The sequence below is a fragment of the Protopterus annectens genome, chromosome 14.part0 (assembly GCF_019279795.1).
Source record: "Protopterus annectens isolate FY-2018-M chromosome 14.part0, PAN1.0, whole genome shotgun sequence".
Classification (NCBI taxonomy): Eukaryota; Metazoa; Chordata; order Ceratodontiformes; family Protopteridae; genus Protopterus; species Protopterus annectens.
This window is the reverse complement of record NC_056748.1, coordinates 650,889,718-650,911,757: the sequence shown is the minus strand read 5'-3', so window position 1 is coordinate 650,911,757 and position 22,040 is coordinate 650,889,718. Positions and strand designations below refer to the sequence as shown.

The 22,040-nt window shown below is 37.9% G+C and overlaps 1 protein-coding gene across 1 annotated transcript in view; it reads left to right on the top strand.

Annotated features, from left to right (window-relative positions):
- Positions 1 to 8,156: 8,156 nt before the first annotated feature.
- The window catches only part of SLC16A9 (solute carrier family 16 member 9), a 453,874-nt gene continuing 439,990 nt past the window's right edge, over positions 8,157 to 22,040 (top strand). The window contains exon 1 of the mRNA XM_044056398.1: positions 8,157 to 8,563. The gene's annotated coding sequence lies outside the window, so the exon portion shown is untranslated. The remainder of the gene's footprint in view (positions 8,564 to 22,040) is intronic.

Below are 22,040 nucleotides of genomic sequence, written 5' to 3'. Positions count from 1 at the left end.
GTAGAGACTGAGAAAATATATATATCTGGATAGCAGTCACTGTTTCATTTCTCTGCTGCTAGCACCACTCTGCAGGACCACGAGGAGCTGTTGCTGAGTAGGATAAGCAAAAAAAACGCTCCAAGGCGGGTTTTTTATGCAGGGAAGAACTTCTATGTCTAGCTGATTTCAGGTAGATGTTAGCCGGCTAAAGCTCTGATATTAAGCAGAGATAACTCAAAATGTACCACGTATATAAGGCGAGACAGGATGTCAGTGATGAGCTGAAACTACCCCCCACTGCTATCAATGGCTACACAGAAATTCTAAAAAGTACTCTGTAGAGAGACAGCTGCAACTTCAGTTGAGTTAATATTCAGTGAAAAACACAAATAAATAAATTAAATACAGTACTATATGCAAAAGAGCATATAAAAGTGTACTTAAATTCACTTATACGTCCAGCTGATTTCAGGTAGATGTTAGCAGGCCAAAGCTCTGATATTAAGCAGAGATAAATGAAAATGTACCACTTATATATGGCAAGACAGGATGTCAGTGATGAGATGAAACTACCCCCCACTACTATCAATGGGTACACAGAAATTCTAAAAAGTACTCTGTAGAGAGACAGCCACAACTTCAATTGAGTTAATATTCAGTGAAAAACACAAATAAATAAATTAAATACAGTACTATATGCAAAAGAACAGAAAAAAGTGTACTTAAATTCACTTATACGTCCAGCTGATTTCAGGTAGATGTTAGCCGGCCAAAGCTCTAATATTAAGCAGAGATAACTCAAAATGTACCACTTATATAAGGCAAGACAAGATGGCGGTGATGAGCTGAAACTACTCCCCCCCACTGTTATCAATGGCTACACAGAAATTCTAAAGAGTACTCTGTAGAGAAACAGACACAACTTCAGTTGAGTTAATATTCAGTGAAAAACACAAATAAATAAATGAAATACAGTACTATATGCAAAAGAGCAGAGAAAAGTGTACTTAAGTTCACTTATACATCCAGCTGATTTCAGGTAGATGTTAGCCGGCCAAAGCTCTGATATTAAGCAGAGATAACTGAAAATGTACCACTTATATAAGGCAAGACAGGATGTCAGTGATGAGATGAAACTACCCCCCACTGCTATCAATGGCTACACATAAATTCTAAAAAGTATTCCATAGAGAGACAGCCACAACTTCAGTTGAGTTAATATTCAGCGAAAAACACAAATAAATAAGTGAAATACAGTGCTATATGCAAAAGAGCAGATAAAAGTGTACTTAAATTCACTTATACGTCCAGCTGATTTCAGGTAGATGTTAGCAGGCCAAAGCTCTGATATTAAGCAGAGATAAATGAAAATGTACCACTTATATATGGCAAGACAGGATGTCAGTGATGAGATGAAACTACCCCCCACTACTATCAATGGGTACACAGAAATTCTAAAAAGTACTCTGTAGAGAGACAGCCACAACTTCAATTGAGTTAATATTCAGTAAAAAACACAAATAAATAAATTAAATACAGTACTATATGCAAAAGAACAGAAAAAAGTGTACTTAAATTCACTTATACGTCCAGCTGATTTCAGGTAGATGTTTGCCGGCCAAAGCTCTGATATTAAGCAGAGATAACTCAAAATGTACCACTTATATAAGGCAAGACAAGATGGCGGTGATGAGCTGAAACTACTCCCCCCCACTGTTATCAATGGCTACACAGAAATTCTAAAAAGTACTCTGTAGAGAAACAGACACAACTTCAGTTGAGTTAATATTCAGTGAAAAACACAAATAAATAAATGAAATACAGTACTATATGCAAAAGAGCAGAGAAAAGTGTACTTAAGTTCACTTATACATCCAGCTGATTTCAGGTAGATGTTAGCCAGCCAAAGCTCTGATATTAAGCAGAGATAACTGAAAATGTACCACTTATATAAGGCAAGACAGGATGTCAGTGATGAGATGAAACTACCCCCCACTGCTATCAATAGCTACACATAAATTCTAAAAAGTATTCCATAGAGAGACAGCCACAACTTCAGTTGAGTTAATATTCAGTGAAAAACACAAATAGATAAGTGAAATACAGTACTATATGGTAAAGAGCATATAAAAGTGTACTTAAATCCACTTATACATCCAGCTGATTTCAGGTAGATGTTAGCCGGCCAAAGCTCTGATATTAAGCAGAGATAACTCAAAATGTACCACTTATATAAGGCAAGACAGGATGTCAGTGATGAGCTGAAACTACCCCCCACTGCTATTAATGGCTACACAGAAATTCTAAAAAGTACTCTGTAGAGAGGCAGCTACAACTTCAGTTGAGTTAATATTCAGTGAATAACACAAATAAATAAATTAAATACAATACTATATGCAAAAGATCAGATAAAAGTGTACTTAAATCCACTTATACGTCTAGCTGATTTCAGGTAGATGTTAGCCGGCCAAAGCTCTGATATTAAGCAGAGATAACTGAAAATGTACCACTTATATAAGGCAAGACAGGATGTCAGTGATGAGCTGAAACTACCCCCCACTGCTATCAATGGCTACACAGAAATTCTAAAAAGTACTCTGTAGAGAGGCAGCCACAACTTCTGTTGAGTTAATATTCAGTGAAAAAAACAAATAAATAAATTAAATACAATACTATATGCAAAAAAGCAGATAAAAGTGTACTTAAATTCACTTATACGTCTAGCTGACTTCAGGTAGATGTTAGCCGGCCAAAGCTCTGATATTAAGCAGAGATAACTCAAAATGTTCCAATTATATAAGGCAAGACAGGATGTCAGTGATGAGCTGAAACTGCCCCCCCACTGCTATCAATGGCTACACAGAAATTCTAAAAAGTACTCTGTAGAGAGACAGCCACAACTTCAGTTGAGTTAATATTCAGTGAAAAACACAAATAAATAAATGAAATACAGTACTATATGCAAAAGAGCAGAGAAAAGTGTACTTAAGTTCACTTATACATCCAGCTGATTTCAGGTAGATGTTAGCCAGCCAAAGCTCTGATATTAAGCAGAGATAACTGAAAATGTACCACTTATATAAGGCAAGACAGGATGTCAGTGATGAGATGAAACTACCCCCCACTGCTATCAATAGCTACACATAAATTCTAAAAAGTATTCCATAGAGAGACAGCCACAACTTCAGTTGAGTTAATATTCAGTGAAAAACACAAATAGATAAGTGAAATACAGTGCTATATGCAAAAGAGCAGATAAAAGTGTACTTAAATTCACTTATACATCCAGCTGATTTCAGGTAGATGTTAGCCAGCCAAAGCTCTGATATTAAGCAGAGATAACTGAAAATGTACCACTTATATAAGGCAAGACAGGATGTCAGTGATGAGCTGAAACTACCCCCCACTACTATTGATGGCTACACAGAAATTCTAAAATGTACTCTGTAGAGAGACAGCCACAACTTCAGTTGAGTTAATATTCAGTGAAAAACACAAATAAATAAATGAAATACAGTACTATATGGTAAAGAGCATATAAAAGTGTACTTAAATCCACTTATACATCCAGCTGATTTCAGGTAGATGTTAGCCGGCCAAAGCTCTGATATTAAGCAGAGATAACTCAAAATGTACCACTTATATAAGGCAAGACAGGATGTCAGTGATGAGCTGAAACTACCCCCCACTGCTATTAATGGCTACACAGAAATTCTAAAAAGTACTCTGTAGAGAGGCAGCTACAACTTCAGTTGAGTTAATATTCAGTGAATAACACAAATAAATAAATTAAATACAATACTATATGCAAAAGATCAGATAAAAGTGTACTTAAATCCACTTATACGTCTAGCTGATTTCAGGTAGATGTTAGCCGGCCAAAGCTCTGATATTAAGCAGAGATAACTGAAAATGTACCACTTATATAAGGCAAGACAGGATGTCAGTGATGAGCTGAAACTACCCCCACTGCTATCAATGGCTACACAGAAATTCTAAAAAGTACTCTGTAGAGAGGCAGCCACAACTTCTGTTGAGTTAATATTCAGTGAAAAAAACAAATAAATAAATTAAATACAATACTATATGCAAAAAAGCAGATAAAAGTGTACTTAAATTCACTTATACGTCTAGCTGACTTCAGGTAGATGTTAGCCGGCCAAAGCTCTGATATTAAGCAGAGATAACTCAAAATGTTCCAATTATATAAGGCAAGACAGGATGTCAGTGATGAGCTGAAACTGCCCCCCCACTGCTATCAATGGCTACACAGAAATTCTAAAAAGTACTCTGTAGAGAGACAGCCACAACTTCAGTTGAGTTAATATTCAGTGAAAACACAAATAAATAAATGAAATACAGTACTATATGCAAAAGAGCAGATAAAAGTGTACTTAAATTCACTTATATGTCCAGCTGATTTCAGGTAGATGTTAGCTGGCCAAAGCTCTGATATTAAGGAGAGATAACTGAAAATGTACCACTTATATAAGGCAAGACAGGATGTCAGTGATGAGCTGAAACTACCCCCACTGCTATCAATGGCTACACAGAAATTCTAAAAAGTACTCTGTAGAGAGACAGCCACAACTTCAGTTGAGTTAATATTCAGTGAAAAACACAAATAAATAAATGAAATACAGTACTATATGCAAAAGAGCAGATAAAAGTGTACTTTAATTCACTTATACGTCCAGCTGATTTCAGGTAGATGTTAGCCGGCCAAAGCTCTGATATTAAGCAGAGATAACTGAAAATGTATCACTTATATAAGGCAAGACAGGATGTCAGTGATGAGCTGAAACTACCCCCCACTGCTATTGATGGCTACACAGAAATTCTAAAATGTACTCTGTAGAGAGACAGCCACAACTTCAGCTGAGTTAATATTCAGTGAAAAACACAAATAAATTAATTAATTACAGTACTATATGCAAAAGAGCATATAAAAGTGTACTTAAATCCACTTATACGTCCAGCTGATTTCAGGTAGATGTTAGCCAGCCAAAGTTCTGATATTAAGCAGAGATAACTGAAAATGTACCACTTATATAAGGCAAGACAGGATGTCAGTGATGAGATGAAACTATTCCCCACTGCTATCAGTGGCTACACAGAAATTCTAAAAAGTACTCTGTAGAGAGACAGCCACAACTTCAGTTGAGTTAATATTCATTGAAAAACACAAATAAATAAATTAAATACAGTACTATATGCAAAAGAACAGATAAAAGTGTACTTAAATTCACTTATACATCCAGCTGATTTCAGGTAGATGTTAGTCGGCCAAAGCTCTGATATTAAGCAGAGATAACTCAAAATGTACCACTTATATAAGGCAAGACAGGATGTCAGTGATGAGCTGAAACTGCCCCCCCCCCCCACTGCTATCAGTGGCTACACAGAAATTTTAAAAAGTACTCTGTAGAGAGACAGCCACAACTTCAGTTGAGTTAATATTCAGTGAAAAATACAAATAAATAAATTAAATACAGTACTATATGCAAAAGAGCAGATAAAAGTGTACTTAAATTTACTTATATGTCCAGCTGATTTCAGGTAGATGTTAGCTGGCCAAATCTCTGATATTAAGCAGAGATAACTCAAAATGTACCACCTATATAAGGCAAGACAGGATGTCAGTGATGAGATGAAACTACTCCCCTCTGCTATCAATGGCTACACAAAAATTCTAAAAAGTACTCTGTAGAGAGACAGCCACAACTTCAGTTGAGTAAATATTCAGTGAAAAACACAAATAAATAAATTAAATACAGTGCTATATGCAAAAGAGCAGTCCTGGACTGATATTTTCCTGGTGCTGTAACTTTCCTGCTTTAAAACTGCTTTTGCACATTTATCATCTGAGAAAGTTTTGAAACAAAATTAAGAAAAGCTCCTAATTGCAAAACCCTATTCCCAGTTGCAGTACTGAACTTATGGCTAAAAGTATTAATATCTTTAATGGAAATCAGAATCTAAACCAACTATATTAGAAGTAGTGAATATAATAATAGAGATAAAACAACTGCAAATGAGATCTTTAGAAAAAAGTAGGAGCAAACTACACAGGAAAAAATAGGAATTGTGGCAACAATGCATGCAGGGGAGGAATGAGGTTTAAAAGAAGGCGGGACTTAAATGACTTACAATTGGGTAGATTATAAATGATGTATAATGTTTGCAACTAGGAGTGTCAGTATGGTTTGTGGTGTAAAATGCTTGCAACTAGGATTGTGTCGGTGTGGTTTGTTTTCATTTATATAAATGTATGACTGCTTATGTAGTAGTTTAATAAAGATGTTTCTTATTTTAAAAAAAAATTTACATGTAGATTTAGTCACAAACAAGAACTTTTTATATGGCATCCTGAAGAGATACCAACCTGGCTGACAACAGGAAAAACGATACTCCTCCTTAAGAGTGAACCTGCAAGATATCCAAAAAACTGTAAGTATAATCTGAGAAAGTTTTGACCACTTGCAGTTGTGCTTTTAATTCCTCATCTGATGGAATATACAGTTCTAAATCATTCACAAAAAGAAAAGTCTTTACACTTTGTTTTTTTTTTCCCCTGGGTGCCAAATTATAACCATGATCTAATCTGTCAAGTATACAGTTTAATGGGTTAAGAGCAAGACAAAAGAGCAGCGGTGACAAAATATCGACCTGGAATATCCCCCATTCAATTTTAACCCTGGGATAATAATTTGCCCTTTATCATAGCTTAGTTGCAATGTGGCTTGCAACTGTTTCATGGTCACTGTAATGTAATCGATCAATATACAGTGTATCTTATACATTTGTAAGCACTCTTTTATCCATGAATGTGGGATGCTATCAAATGCTTTTTTGTAGTCTATCCAAGCCATACTTAAATTCTCCCCTTTTTACAATTCTTCATTATGACTTTAACAACAAATGATCCTTTGTTCCATATGACTTTGTTTTGTTACCATTGTATTTTATTGCCATGCCTTAGTTTTCTTTTAAATGGCTATAAACTCTGTCTGCATCAATTCCAATGTGTAGTTTATACATTGTTGGAAGGCAAGTTATTGACCTACAGTTATCAGAACATCTTTCAGGCTCACTATTAAGGAGGAGTATTGTTTTTCCTGTTGTCAACCGGGTTGACATATGTTCATGGTGCATAATCTTCCTTCAAAGATGTTAATATTTTTAGCTGGTGGTAAGGTACTGGTTGGCATAACGGTTAAGGTATTTTTCTTACAGACACAATGTGCTGGGTTGATTCTCACATGGGGTCATTGGCTAGACTTAAAATGGCCCATAAAGGCATTTAGCCTAGTACTAACCTATATCCTGTCTAGGCCTAGGGTTTTCCAACTAGGAGCTTTTCTTAATTTTGCTTTGGTTTCTCTTGCTGTTACTTCATCCAATTTAATATCCTGTACATGTGAACTTCTTAGTCTTTCTTTTACTTCTTCCATCCAATCAGCATGTTTGCTACCTACCACAGGATCTTCATAAATATTTTCTTAAAAATGTGTATGTTTCTTCTTTTTTTGGTGGTGTTCCTATTCCTTTAACCTTGTTTCCCAATGAATCATCGCAAACACAGCAAACCAGGGAGTGTACCTGTTGTGCCAGAGAAAAAGAAGCACATTGTGGGTGTAGTGGAGTAAAAGTTTGCGTCCTCAGAACCCCATTAACTTATCTGATTTTTTGTTTTCTATTAAATACTTTATAGACTGGTTATTTGTTCAGACGTCTTACATTATTCTAATTACAAATAAATCCATTTTCTTTACTTTAAAAAAAAAAAAAAATATATATATATATATATATATATATATATATATAAAACCTGTCCTTATTTGCAAAGTCTTCATTCTAGCATAAATTAATTATTAATTTAGCTGGTCTGATGATGAATAAATGCTTGACTGTTGCCAATTGTAAGATTTTGATACCGTGTGGATCATTTGATAATACAATAATAAAAAAAATCATGTTTGAAATAACAAAATAGGTCCTAACAGTAGAAACTCAAGTGGTTAACAACAATTATACACAAGTGAGCAAAACTTCACTGTGCCTGGTATTTCTTTTTGTAAAAGACAGTTCAAATAGCCAGCCACACTATTTAATGTGTTAACGTGAACGATAATGTGTACCTACACAGATGGAACAGTGTCTTGCCTCCCGTTGTAACTGAGTGAGCTGTCCACACCACACCAACTGTAGCTAGATACAGTGGCAAGATCAGAAAGTGAGAGAGAGAGAGAGAGAGATGCACGCATCTAGTGCGCTCCACGGCACCTTGGGGAGGACTCTGCGCCTATACTACCGATTTAGTGATGTGAGAGAGGTTTAGTCTACACACTCTGAACATGCATATTCTCCACAACACAACGTGACTGAAGAGAACAACCACGACTGTGCAGCAGCTCCGACGCAACCCCCATTCTCACAAACAGCACTATGAGGACTGTATTATTCGCCTCTGAAAAAAAATCATCAGAAGCAGACCTTCAAGGTTGGGGAGACTTCAGGCTCTAACTAACTAAAAGAAGGCGAAGGAAAGGGACTGGCCAGGTTGCCACTGTGTCTGCAGGTACCGTACAATGAAGGACCCGCTCGAGGTTGTTGTTGCCCAAGCAGCACACAATGTACTAGAGTAACCTTTTCGTTTGGCTGTGTCATGTTTTAGTGTTATGATTAGTACTGGATACCGCTTGTAGAAGCAGACGTTGTCACGTTGTAGAAAATGATAGACCGGCGAGAACAGCTTGGAACCGGTTTGTGCAAGCAGTGCCTATCAGGCGCTTGGTGCGCTACAAGGTCCGCGCGCTACTGCTTTCACTCAACCAACTAGTCGTTTAGTCCGAAAAGAGAGGAACAGTCAAGCTTCTGTGAAAAGCTGTCCTCTTAAATGCGTTACTGTAACGCAGAGTTAGGTAGGCAGTAATAGCTTAAGTGCTGATAGGCGATGAGGGCTACCTCATTCATCTGTGTCAAAACTTGCGGTAAAACGTGTTGTGAGTTTATGTGGGCACCACTGTTTGTATTAAAGTGTGCGAATTCATCCATTGCTGTAGAAAGCACTCACAAGATGCTTGTTTGTAAACAAGTGCCACCAACAAACCGTAGCGCTTCAGCCTCCTACAGTCAGTAGTAGTACAGTATTGTCTGCTTCGTGAGGAGGACCATCTGCGTTTGAATGTGAACCGTAGGGGGATTCTTAACATCCTCTCCCCGAAATATGCTCACCTCCCCGGTCGTCATTGACTTGTTTATCCGCCGAATCATTTCTACAGCTTGTCTCTTACAGATCCTCAATTTAGATGTGCTGGACAGTTGTTTACAGTCGTGTTTGCTTGCACCTTTGTGACTGTTATTGTCACACTGATGCAGTATTCCTTTTTATATGTGTGGTGTAAGTTAGACGCTTATGTTAGCTCGCTATATTTACTGTTCACATCTTCTTGGCCGAGTTTACGCACCAGCGAACCCTGCGTTCGCCGGGGCCCCCTGTTTCGGGGGTGGGGGTAGGGCCACAACCGTAGCAATTTATCTAATCTTGATATTTTGTAATGTGACTGTCAAACCATCAAAAGCAAGTACAGCAGTCAACTAAATAAATAATATTAATAATAAAATATACTTAATAAACCAGGCAGGTAGTAATAACACGTATGTATATCTTCTTTAAAATTCAAAGATCCCTCTGGTTATAACAACAGTATTTTATCAAGTAACAAGCTTCACAATTCCGTTAAATATTTTACCACTAGCGTAGTTACCCTGGCTTAGATAAACTCGGCTGGTGGGCATTCTGTCCTCTAAAACTAACAACATAGCTAGCTTTAGGTACCTGCATTACCTGTGGCTGCAAGGGGCCCCTTTAATCATAATTGACTGTGTGGGTGCCCCACAAAAGCTACTGTTGATTGGGGAAAAATGAGACGAAAAATGTATTAATTTAATGATTGAGCTCTTTAACTCGAGCAGGGCTGTGATATGGTCCTGTAAGATAAAGCTGATAATGAATGTGAGCAAGGTAAGCCCTAGAGATCAGCAGCCCCGAGTAACTGATCTCAGTGCACACTTTGGATTTTAAGAAGAAATGATGTATTTGATCTTCAGGCATGGTTTTCTCTTTCAGGGAATTTTATAAATACTGGCAGAGTACAAGATATTGTAGCTCTCAGCTTAGTTGCTGAAGAATTCTGCACAATGCAAACATAGTAGCCGAATAAAGGCTGAAAATTAAGAACACATTTTAAATGTTATTATAATTCACTTAAAAAGTTATTAGAGTAACACCTTTTCCATCAACATGCATTTTGGACAATAAGAAGTAGAAAACTCTTGATGTCTGGATTTATTGACTGTCGGTAATCCTGAATGATTATCAGCAAATCAAACTTTTTACAAAGGACAGAACAAAATTATGAGGGAAAATCAGGGATGTGTTGCTATTTGCTGAAATAATTACAAAACTATTATTGTTGTGACTTAGATGTGTGTGTGTGTGTGTGTGTGTGTGTGTGTAAAATATCACTGATTTTTATTTGTGCACACACCCAATAATGCTAGGACACATGCATTATTCTTCTGGGTATCAGTCAAAAAATGCAGCTAACAAGTAATTATATTTCAAACGTAAGGCATAAAATGTATCACATAACATTCAGAGACTTAGATCTTCCAGGAGTGTGGTGCCCCCCACTCCCTAGACTGTGTAAATGAATACTGGGGGCTCCCTTAATCATCCATGACTGTGTTGGGGCCTCACAAAAGCTGTTGCTGGTTGGGGAAAATGAACAGAAAACAATGTATTAATTTTCTAATTATACTCTTTAACCTGAATGGAACTGTGTTATGATCTTGTTAGGATAAAACTGATAATAGCCTCTGCTCTCAACCACCCAGTCTAAAACAAGCCCTGCTCAGATCTGTGTATATTGCTGTAGGTTATATGGGGGTGGGGGGGGGGGGGATTGTGTGGTTATTACTACTTTTAATTTACTTTGCAGTCAAACCTTAGAGCTGTGCACAGGAGGTCATCATAGCTTGTATTTGGGCTGGGGAAGGTGTTGTCATTGTTTCCCTTACTTTTCTCACAGACCTCAGAGGTATACAAAGAAAGTTACTGTAGCTTGCATAGGGAAAGTGTACTAGCTAAGAGCAAAAAATAGAATACATTAGTGTAATCACTGATTTTTTTTTCACTTTCTTCACAACCACATGTCAGGCATGTGTTTATAGGTGGCTGCCTTTGGGGACTGGGATGAGGAGGCGTGCTATGTATGTACGTATATATATATATATATATGTGTGTGTGTGTGTGTCAACAGTCACTTGAAATACATGACTGTGGCAATTTGAACTTATGCTTTCATCCCACTGTTAACACCAGAGGAATGCATAGGCATTGACAGCCTTTCTTGGAGGGGTATGGAGATGGGCAATATTACTAAATAGGACCCGTGTATCCTCACAGTTGGCTTGCTAGCTTATGTAAAAATCACAGTTTGTGTTTGAGCCATCATTGGATAAAAAGGTTGTGTGAAAAGAAAAAAAAACTTTAAAATGCACTTCAGAGCATTAGAAAGTTGTGGCTTCTTGAAAAAACCGAAGGCAAAATATGAGAAAAGCAAGAAAAAATGAACGTCCATGATATGGGGAGCACAAGATGGGGGGGGGGGCAGAGGAGATCAATGGAGGGTGTGGGTGTGAATGTCTGTGTGTATGGGGGGGGGCAGAAACAGTGGTAGGGCACCATTTCATCTGAGTCCAGTCCTTTACTTAGAGTTGTTGTAATGCATCATTGTTGCAACTAAATGCCAGTAACTGTGACTGTCCTTTGTGAGATGGGCTAACATAGTCTGGTACACATGCCTGTTGTAATGTAAGAGCATTGTAGCTCCAGGTCTGTCTGTGCGTACTATTCTTAAAGGTTTGCAGCATGAACTAAAAGTTTGCTTAGGAGGTGTGGCAGTGACAGGGTGATTCTTAGACTGGAAGTGCCTTGGGGGCATCCAGCTTAACATTTGCTGGGGGGCCCCAAAATGTTAATACCAGCCCTGCACATCTTAGGCAATACACAGGCTACATTAAAACTCATCTCACAGTAGTTCAGTTTCTAGATAATGATAGTTTTGTTTCAGATACACTGTTGGTTATTTCATGTTAAGTATATTCCATACACTGCTGTGGACGGTGCAGCCTTTTGTTTCTCTGCTTTTAGATTTATTTTTTGAACAACTTGGTTATACTTCACCTTTTATTTATAAGTTCCCTGTGCTTGTTTCTGGGTAGTGCTTGGCAAGTGTTGTCGCTTCACAGTAAGACACTGTCCAGTTCGATTCTCAGCTAGAGCGTCTTCTGCGTGGAGACATGCGTGAATGGGCGTACCTTCTTTGAAGGTTGTGCGTCAGAGCTGGTAACTCGGTACGTAAAAATCAACTACCAATCATTAGCGGACTGGAGTTCCGCTGTGGCGACCCCTAACCGGGAAAAAGCCGAAAGACACAGACAGACAGACTTGGCAATATAGAACAGGGCAGTCCATCTTATCATTTATCAAGCTACTTGCTAATCATCTGTGTCCTGTAGTTCTGAAGTTGTTGAGTTCACCTGTCCTTATTTGCATAGTGTTCATCTTTGTATACTGTACATCTGTCCCTAAGCAACTATCAAAAAAAGGAGATTGAGTGGAAGGATGAGGGGAGACTTGAAATAAAGTACGTGGAGGGAGATGGCATAAGCTTAACAAGCTTTGCCCATACCTCTCAGCTGTTCCTAACTCTGCTTGATATTTTTGCCTTGCTCCTCATATTGTTATTATTATTATTATTATTATATTGTTTGTTTATTTTCTGGTAAATTAGGGTGACAGTCAGTCATTAATACCAGGTATTGGAATTTCATATTTCTTGTTTAGAAAATGCAAGTTGATGCATAACCTGCTGTTGTTCTATTAAGTTTTTAAATATTATTCTAATTCACTTCAAATTTGTGTTTCTGATTTGGGCCTTTGTCCTCGCTATTATTTTTTATTTTGTTCCTAATTCTTGAGCAAAGAAGTTGACAGCTGTGATTGCACCACAGACAAAACACATACTGGGCTAGCTTACTAGTATTGTATAAACATAACTAAAGTGGTTTCATCAGCAATCAGTTCCAAAATAGCAAGTGAAATATGTACGTGGATTGCACAGTACGTAAAAATGAAAATGTGGTAATCAATAAAGATGTGTTGTATTAAAAAGAAAAAAAAACTTTTATGTATGCTTGTCTGTATGCATGCATATATATATATATATATATATATATATATATATATATATATATATGAATGTATGTATATCTACTAGCACACACAAACAATAACTACAATAATGGTGTAATGTGTTGTAGCATTTATGCCTGATTTGTATACTGCTTCTTTTCATGTGTTTGACATTTATAAAATGATGGATAGAATAATTATGACTCTACTGCAAGCCAGAGTTTATGATACTGTAAGAAGTGTATTATGCTAGAACAGAAATGTATTTAGCTCTTAAGTACTGTTATGGATGATAGTAACCAGTTATCTGATCTGGTATGCCAGATCAGGTTCAAAGGTGTTTACTAGGCTAATGACCACAAGGGCCTTTTTAAGCCTAGGCTAGCCATGCATCCCAAATCTCTGACAAGTTCTGATACCCTTGATAAGTGTAGGCAGGGGCTTGGGAGATTAAACATTTACAAGCTAGGTCCTGGGAGATGAACCATTTACAGGTTGCCTGTGTCCATTATAGGCAACCTGTAAATGATTCATCTCCCAGGTGCTAGATTGCTAGTTTTTCAGGTGAACATATTATAAGTTCAGTTATTATGAAGACACTAAACTGGTCAGATCATGGTGTAAAAAACTTATATAGTCTAAGATCATAAATCTGGTGACAGGTAAGGACCACTTAAGTCTCTATATCATTTATTTGACATACTGCCTCTTGGACTAAATGGAGAACCTGCTTAACATTTTTTTTAGTCTTGTCTGTAGCAAAAGTTGCCTTATGTTTGCTTCTTGCATTCTAGAATTATGTTGCTGCCTCAACTGTATTATTTCTTTGGGTAGACTGTCACATTTACCACCTTGTATGAGAAATATTTCCTCATGTCCTTTTTTAATTATTCCTCTGTGTGGAAGATTTTCAGTCCATATATTTCTAGTTAATCACTGTATATTAATCAGATCAGACAATAGTAGTAGAAGTAGCGAATGTAAACTCGTCAAGTCAAAAAGTAATAATAGAAAATATATAATTCTACAGCATTACTAAGTATTACTACTAGAAAATATATAATTCTACAGCATTGCTAAGTATTCAAAAGTAATCCAAGCAAGGCAGGCCATCTGTTTCCAGTTGAAAATCAGGACCTTTTATAGACTACTTAAGTACTCTTTGCCATCTTGGGTGGCATAGTGGTCAGCAGGTAGTGTTGCTGTCTCACAGCTGTTAGTTCTGCTTTTCATTTCCCAGCTGGGTATCTTCTCTGCAAAGTCTACATGCCTTCTGTATGTCCTTGTGCGCTGTACTAGGAGAGCAGATTTAAGTTTCTTCCCAAAGACAAAGGCTGTTAATCTTTTAGTTTGTTTTTATGTGTGTGCACCATGCATGTGCATGTGTCTGTGTTCCCTGTGACAGAATGGTGACAAACTGATGTCCTGTCCAACATTTGATTGCTTGCCTTGCACTCAATAAATTCAGGGATAGACTGCAGCTCCACATTGGCTCTGAGTTGGATAAAACAGTTATTGCAGGCTGAATGAGTGAGTGAATGAATAAATACATCTTTACCAATGTTTGTCTTGCTTGAGGAAAACATGTTTCCTGGAGTACTTGGTTCACTGACGTTTACCGCTCAAAGCAAGATGGTTGTGTTCTAACAGCATTTTCTTATTTGTTAGTAGACATGACCTTAAAGCTTCCTCTACTTAATTTCTGCACAACTTTTTGCCAAGTCTGTCTTTGTAAAATGTTTCTCAGTCGCTGATGCAAAATGTCTTATGTTCACAGCAGTGGATACTGCAGTGTTCATAATACTGGGTTTATAATGGCAATAAAATCTCCACAATAATGCCTATCTTCTGCTTTTCCTTTCTTTATTATTAGGACTGCAGCAAGGACCACTCATCTCATTCTGTTCAACTTTAGCTATTTTTCTTCACTCTCCAACCTTTATTGTTCATAGTGTCGTCACGTCTCTGTGCATATAGCATTGTACAAGCTTTATGAAACTTTGGGATGCATTTTGTTCTTGCCTTTATACCCTTCAGTAATCCGTTTCTTTGACAAAAAAATGTTTTGCATCCTGTTTTGCATCCAGTATTTTAAGGTGTGGCCTTGCTATGGCCATTTTAGGATGACATGCAATGTTTTGGTGGAATTGCAGTTTTTCAGTTTTGCATATCTGCTTTCTTCCAAATACTGCTGGTCTTTCTGTTTTCAACAAATGTAAATATATCATAATATATTTTAAGTTTTATACATTCATAACTGCATTCCTTTTCCTGTTTCTCTTAGGGATACTTTTGGAAGTCTTTCTTTAATCAGTAGTAACATATAAATTGACATTGTTTCTTTCTGTATTTAGTTCCATTATTAATTTTACCCTTGACACCTCTGAGATGATGCACAGATTTTGCATCCATCTTCAAGTTATGTTATGTAATTGCAAACACTAAATAATACATTTTGAAAGGTTTACCATATTCAGTTGTATCTGAGTCATTGTCACAGTCTGCATCTATTACTTCCTGCACCTTAGAGTGATGAAGAGACGTTCATCTTCCACAACCTTTAGGAGTTATGCAACAGTAAACATCAATGTCTTTTTCTTCTTCTTCTTTGCTGCACTTAAGTTTTTGTCATTAGAAATGGTCTAGGGTAACTTTTCCAAGTTTGCAGTATACATGTGCATGGTGAAAATTTCCATAAAACTTACAGTAGGCATGTTTATTCTCTTTTCCTTCCTCCTACTTTTCATAGCTAGCTACTTTAAATTTATTTTTCCTCCAGATAATGTTTTCTTTACTTTTATTTTTTTTCAGTGAGATTTGGGTGTAGGTCAGGTGATTTTTATCAGTTTACAGCATCAAATCCCTTATTGTTAAAATGCGCTAATTGGTAAGCCTTCAGGCCTGCTGAAGGACATAATAAATGCCTTTATCATTTGGGAACATCACATGACATTAGTAATTGAAATAAGTCTTTATTCTTCAACACCACCTCAAGGTAAAGCTGCAGGAAGGCCTTAAGAGACCTTTCTTCTTTCATGAAGATTTTGTGCACTTTAAAAGAACATTACTGTCCAAAGCCTTCTGATTCTTTCAAGTCTATTAAAAAGAAATTAAAAAATGTTAGCCTGGTTCAGTGATACAGAAGAATGGAGCTGTGACAGTGAACTAAGTGTCTAGGCTTTGATAAGTGGCCTCAGTAATCGAACAGCCAGTCAGAGAGAGGGAGAAATGAAGCAGTATAGCCTACTTGCCTCTTCCGGGGTGGTGGGGTTTTTAATGGCACTCAGTGGCACACTGGGTGGTGTGATTTCCACAGGTGAATAGTGTGTGGGGGGGCACCACATGTGCCTCATGAGTGAGGAGCAGGGCTGCTTGGAGGGAATGCCATTTGCTGCAGTGAGGGGGTTGGCCTTTGCTGTCAGCCCATTACATGTTCTTTCCCTGGCTCTTTGGGAGGTGCATGCAGAGACTGCAGCTTAAAAGTAAAGATTTCTTGAACTACCCTGATTGCTATCTGAATGATGGTCACTCCAACTTGAGCCTTTCCCCTGGTTATGGGGAAAAATGGGCTCTTTGACTGGAAGAGGGCTGACGATAAACAGACAATGGAGGCAAAAGATTTAAAAAAAAAATAAGAAAACTTTAAAGACCTTGTTTGTGTTTACAAAATTGTAATACCCTATGAAGGAAGCAGCTAGTAAACTGGTAGCTGCTTCCTTATGTTTGAATCTGGACCTTATCCCTTCACCAGGGAGCTCTTGTCCTTTATTAAAGGAAATGGACAGTGTATTAGGGGATTCATTTAAATTCCCCTAATGTTATATGTGGAATCATTTGCTCCTGTATTTTCAACTGGTCTGTGACTTTGAATCCCATCAGGCACTGTTACTTATTTTATCTTATTTGCATTTGTTTATTGGGGAAAGTCCAGCTGGGCATGTAACCCCTTCTCAGTAGAGGCCCAGAAAAAATGCTCCAGAGTTGCACTAGTACATGAACCAGTGTCATAAAAATAGAAACGTAAAATAATACATGAAACACAATTGTAAACTGAGTACGTAATAATTTGCTCTTCTCCATTTTCAGCTATTGATTATGACAAAGTGTCCAACACATTTTACGGATATGATTCTTGCTGCTCTAAAAGTACTAATCTTTTCTCCAGTAGTTTGGGGTGCATGGGCTTTCCTTTTTGTTTGCAATTGATGCTTCTTTTTCAGTTTTCTCTCAGTGCTGGTTATGCCATTAACAATTCTAGTACCAGTTTGCTGCCAATGGACCAGTCATTGTTTTATCACATCTGGCACTGGTTCTTCTATCACTGGACTTCTGGGCATCCACTGTCCAGACTCATCAGGCACCCTAGCTGAATCCTATTTTTTCATTGTCAGCCTTGCTGGCAGTAGCCTGCTGTACTCAGGCCTTCCCAGACCCAAGGCATTTGAAAATGGAATTCCCACCATGAGTGTACTTGACTTTATCATTCTAGGTGTCATGTTTTCCACAACATGTTTTCCCAGAATTGGTACCTTTAGTACCTCCTTTCTCCTGTCTCTGGTTTTAGTAGTATCAGTGCTTCTTTTCAGTGTTGGCTCCCTCAGCCATCTGGGCTTCCTTTGCCAGTCAGGCCTACTTAGCTGGTTATACTTACTTGTGTCTTTAAGCCAGTAAGGGGCACTGTGTTGGCCTCTCCTTTGTAGAAAACAGATCTTGTGCTTTTCTTGGTACCCACTTGGCAAGTTCAGGTGGCTGCTGTGTTGCCACACCTCATTTTTCTGTGCTTAGTTTACCTGTCACTATGCAAGCCTCAGAAATTTCTTGTATTGTTGGAGTTTCAGCATCCTGCTAAAAGGCAAGGAAAGTGTATAAGACTAAACTCTTTGAACCTGCATTATAGCCTCCAGGAGAGGGCCTGGATGAGAAGGGAGCCAGCTCCACTGTTTCTTCTCAAAGCTAATCCAAAAATTGGGGAGTTTCTTCATGTTATGCAGTGGAGTGGCCTCTGAACCCCTCACTTCCCCTGAGTGTAACCCACAAAAAAGTGTGCAGTTTTAGCCACAATTCTCCTGTGTGGTCTCTCCATTGGTGGACATTCTCCAACATAGCATCAGAATTGCTTGGTGGAACCTGAGAATTTCTTGGTGGAACCTGAACCAGTAGCTTGTATTCCAAAGGTGTACAAAATGCTTCATCTTCTTAGATAGTGTATGGCACAAACTTCCATACCAGATGTTACTGTGTGGCTGCCTTCCATAGGGCTTATGCCACTCAGAGCCATGTAATGTAGCCCACTGTTAACAAGTCGATCTTTGTGGATAGATGTGGAAAGTGGTTATTTTTTTCTACTACTTTTTCCTTGCAGGTGCTTATTTACTTAATCCACATATTGCATTTTCAGAGAAATATACCAGATGAGCTATATTTTTATGGCAGAAGAGTTGCCAGATGGTCCAGTAAAGAAGTCAAGAACCAGACAACTATTTTGTCTTAGGTCAGCAGCTTTGTGGTTCATGTGTTGTGCAGTGTAGTGGTATGGGCTGCTAGAGGAGCTGGATATTCACAACACATGCGACATGCAGTCTGTCTGATAATGCCTCAGGCAGTCCACCTGCAGTTTGGCAGTTTTTTTATTAGCTGCATAGTCTTTCTAAGTACTGAGATACTCTCTTTTTTAAGCTTTATTCATCTTGTTTTTCCTTTTCTCAAACATTCTTTTTGTTCCCTCTATCTGCCAACCTTCATCCCTCTGACAATGCATCACATTCATTAAGCTTAGAGCAATAAGCTAATCGTGGATAGCCCTCATCCAAATAGCCATAGAATTGTCTGCCTGATAGCCTAAGTCCCCACTGCTTGGCACCTGACATATATGCTGTCTTGTAAAAGGGTTGCTGCATTTTCTTTCTCTAACTCATATTTGTTTTCCTACCAGTGCTGCCTTCAAAGGCTACTACATGTGGAAGTTTGGTAGAACCAAGGGTGCATTTTTGCCCTCTATGCAACACACCATACTCTTACTTCACCATAGGAATCAACATTAGAGAAAAGTGGACTACCTGCCCCTCCCATGATGGGCAAGCTAGCATCATTTTGTCTCTTCTACCCTCCCTGATTGGCTTTTCCAGCTCCTGAGCCACATATCGATCATCTTTATCCCTCTACACCATGATGCTGATGCTGGCCATTCATTTTCAGTACCAGCTTCTTCCAATTGTGGGATGTGGGGGCCAGGGTCTGTCATAACAAGCAATGAATGGAAGGCAGGAAACAATACTAGATGGGGCTCTGGTCCACTGTGGTGGACTTTTCTTCTGTAGTCTAAATCATTCTGGAATTAGTGTTGGCTTTGATTCAAATGATTTTGCAGTCAGCACAGTGGTTTTGATTTTGGTTTATTTGATTTTAATAAACTTCATACAAAATACTTTAATGTCTACTGCATTAATCAGTAATAAAAGTTTGTTTCCATTTTACAGCTGCTTGTTTCACTAGTATCTTGACAAACTTTCTACATCAACATAAAAACTCAGTTCTCTCATTGCTTCTCTTATTCTGCATGCAGAATTCACGTTGCATGATATGTTGTTATGACATTAAGTGTCCTGTATTCTTGATGTGTGTTAGTCAGTGTTCTGTAATATTTTTTATAGTAGTACTCACTATTTATTCTTGCTATGCTTGCCTTTTGACACTTTTTGAACCCTGTCTTCTCCACTAAAACCGTAAAGTCCCTGTCTTCTGTTGGTCCATTTGTTCCACTTGAAACTTGGTAGCATACGTTTCCAGTGGAAGGAGATAAAAGCTAAGCCAGAAAGCACAGTACAATGTCTGCAATTCTTGACCAAATACAGTTGCCATATTTTGCACAACCAGGGTGTCCAGACGTGCTGTGTGCTAGGCTTGCACTCCATGCAGCCCAGGTTGTAAGACCTGTACCACATGGTCTTTTCTTAGGTGGAAGTATTGCAGTACGAATCTGTCAACACCTCCATCCCTCTCCTGATAGTTGAGCTGGCTTCAGCTGCTCAGTGTCATAATTTTCAAGGTGACTTCTCCAATTCTGGTTTAGGAAACCTGCTTGTGGTTGCAACTTGCAAGAGGGAGACTAGAAATGATAAAACAGGAAAGCTTTAACTTTCCTGTGGTTGACAGTTCACTAAATCAGGACTAATGGAAGTGTCCTATTTGCTGTATTGTGGAGTCAGAGAAGAGAGAGAGAGAAAATGATTACTTTTCTTTTGCACCTTTGCCTCCTTATCTGCTTATCTGTTGGTGTAATCTTGGAGTGATATATTTAGAGATTAGGAGAATACACGTTTGCCTCTTTACAAAAAAAAAAAAAAATTTGTGATTTCAGGAGTGAGGCTGTGATCTGTTAAGGATTTGGGTACTTTTCTTGAGATTAATTTTAATCTCGTTTTAAATAAACAACACAGTGTCTCTGCTTGGACTGCTAATTGCACTGAGGCATTTGGGGAATAGCTAGGGCTCCATCTCTTTGTTTCATTTAACTGGCTACTCTGCACACTTCTTGTATCATAATAGCTACTCAGCAAAGTGTCTTTAGGCCATTAGACACCCTGTGTTTGCTCTTAGGCAGAAACTCAATCTGTTTATTATTTTTTGGGCCATCATTCACTCTACGTGATCATTTCTGTTACTAAAGGTGATGGTATATGTTTGCCATTTTGTGCCACATATTGAACTGTATAGACTGTTTTTATAGTGTAAGTAGATTTTTTTGTCATATAGGTTTGCTGCTGTTGCCCTTAGATAAACAATTTTTATGATACATGACGCTCTCAGTAACTTTTGTCTGGTTATGCCTTCAGTAGATAATTGCTTTGTTTGCAAAAGTAAGTCATGCTACATATCAAGGTCTGCCTGAATACTGTGACGTGCATTTTACAGCTGCAGACTTTGTCAACTACGATCAAGCAAAGTCACAGTGTGGAAGAGTGCGTGCACTGTTTATTATAGGTATGAAGTGTTTTCACAGGGGGGAAGCCCCACTATACTCACCCATGGAGGGTTCTCCTTCTCACACTACATTGTACTTGTATGTAACAACTCCAAGACTACAAAGCCAAATGGACTGGATTATAAATATTCCCTCTTTTCTGTTGCAGTACAGTCTCAGACGTCTTGCATATATTTATACACACACACACACACACACACACACACACACACACACACACACACACACACACACACACTATATATATAATCTGGTGTTGTAGAGGTCATGCCATATTCCCCACATTAAAGCTTGCTCACCTGCAGTAACATTTGAATATCTTAGTAATGAAATTTATTTTATGTATTGCATCAGAACAATTATTCGATCCTTTAATGAGTAAGTGTACTTAAAGTGTACTAACACTGCATCTTTGCTAAGGCATGGTCAGTAAGATGGGCTATGATGAACTGCGTTTCTTTATGTCAGGCAGGCATATGTAATCAACAGCATCTTTTTCTGTTACACAAAAAGATTGTTTGCATTTCCTTTAGATCAAGTGCTTTTATATAAAAAAATAAATGTTTAAAATGTTTTGTTGCGCAGTCAATAGATACGCTGTCATTTTGCTAAATGTTAGTGTGCACTGCTTTGTACATGGATCATGCTATATAAGTCATACCTTATATGATCAGGAAAAAAGCCTGTTGATAGGTAAAAAGGTTGTATTGCTTTGATTTGTTTATGTATACAGATCACACTGATTAAATTGTTTTTATACTGTGAACTCTGGTGTAGAAGAAATCATCCTTCTGAAACCAGTAATTAACTTTG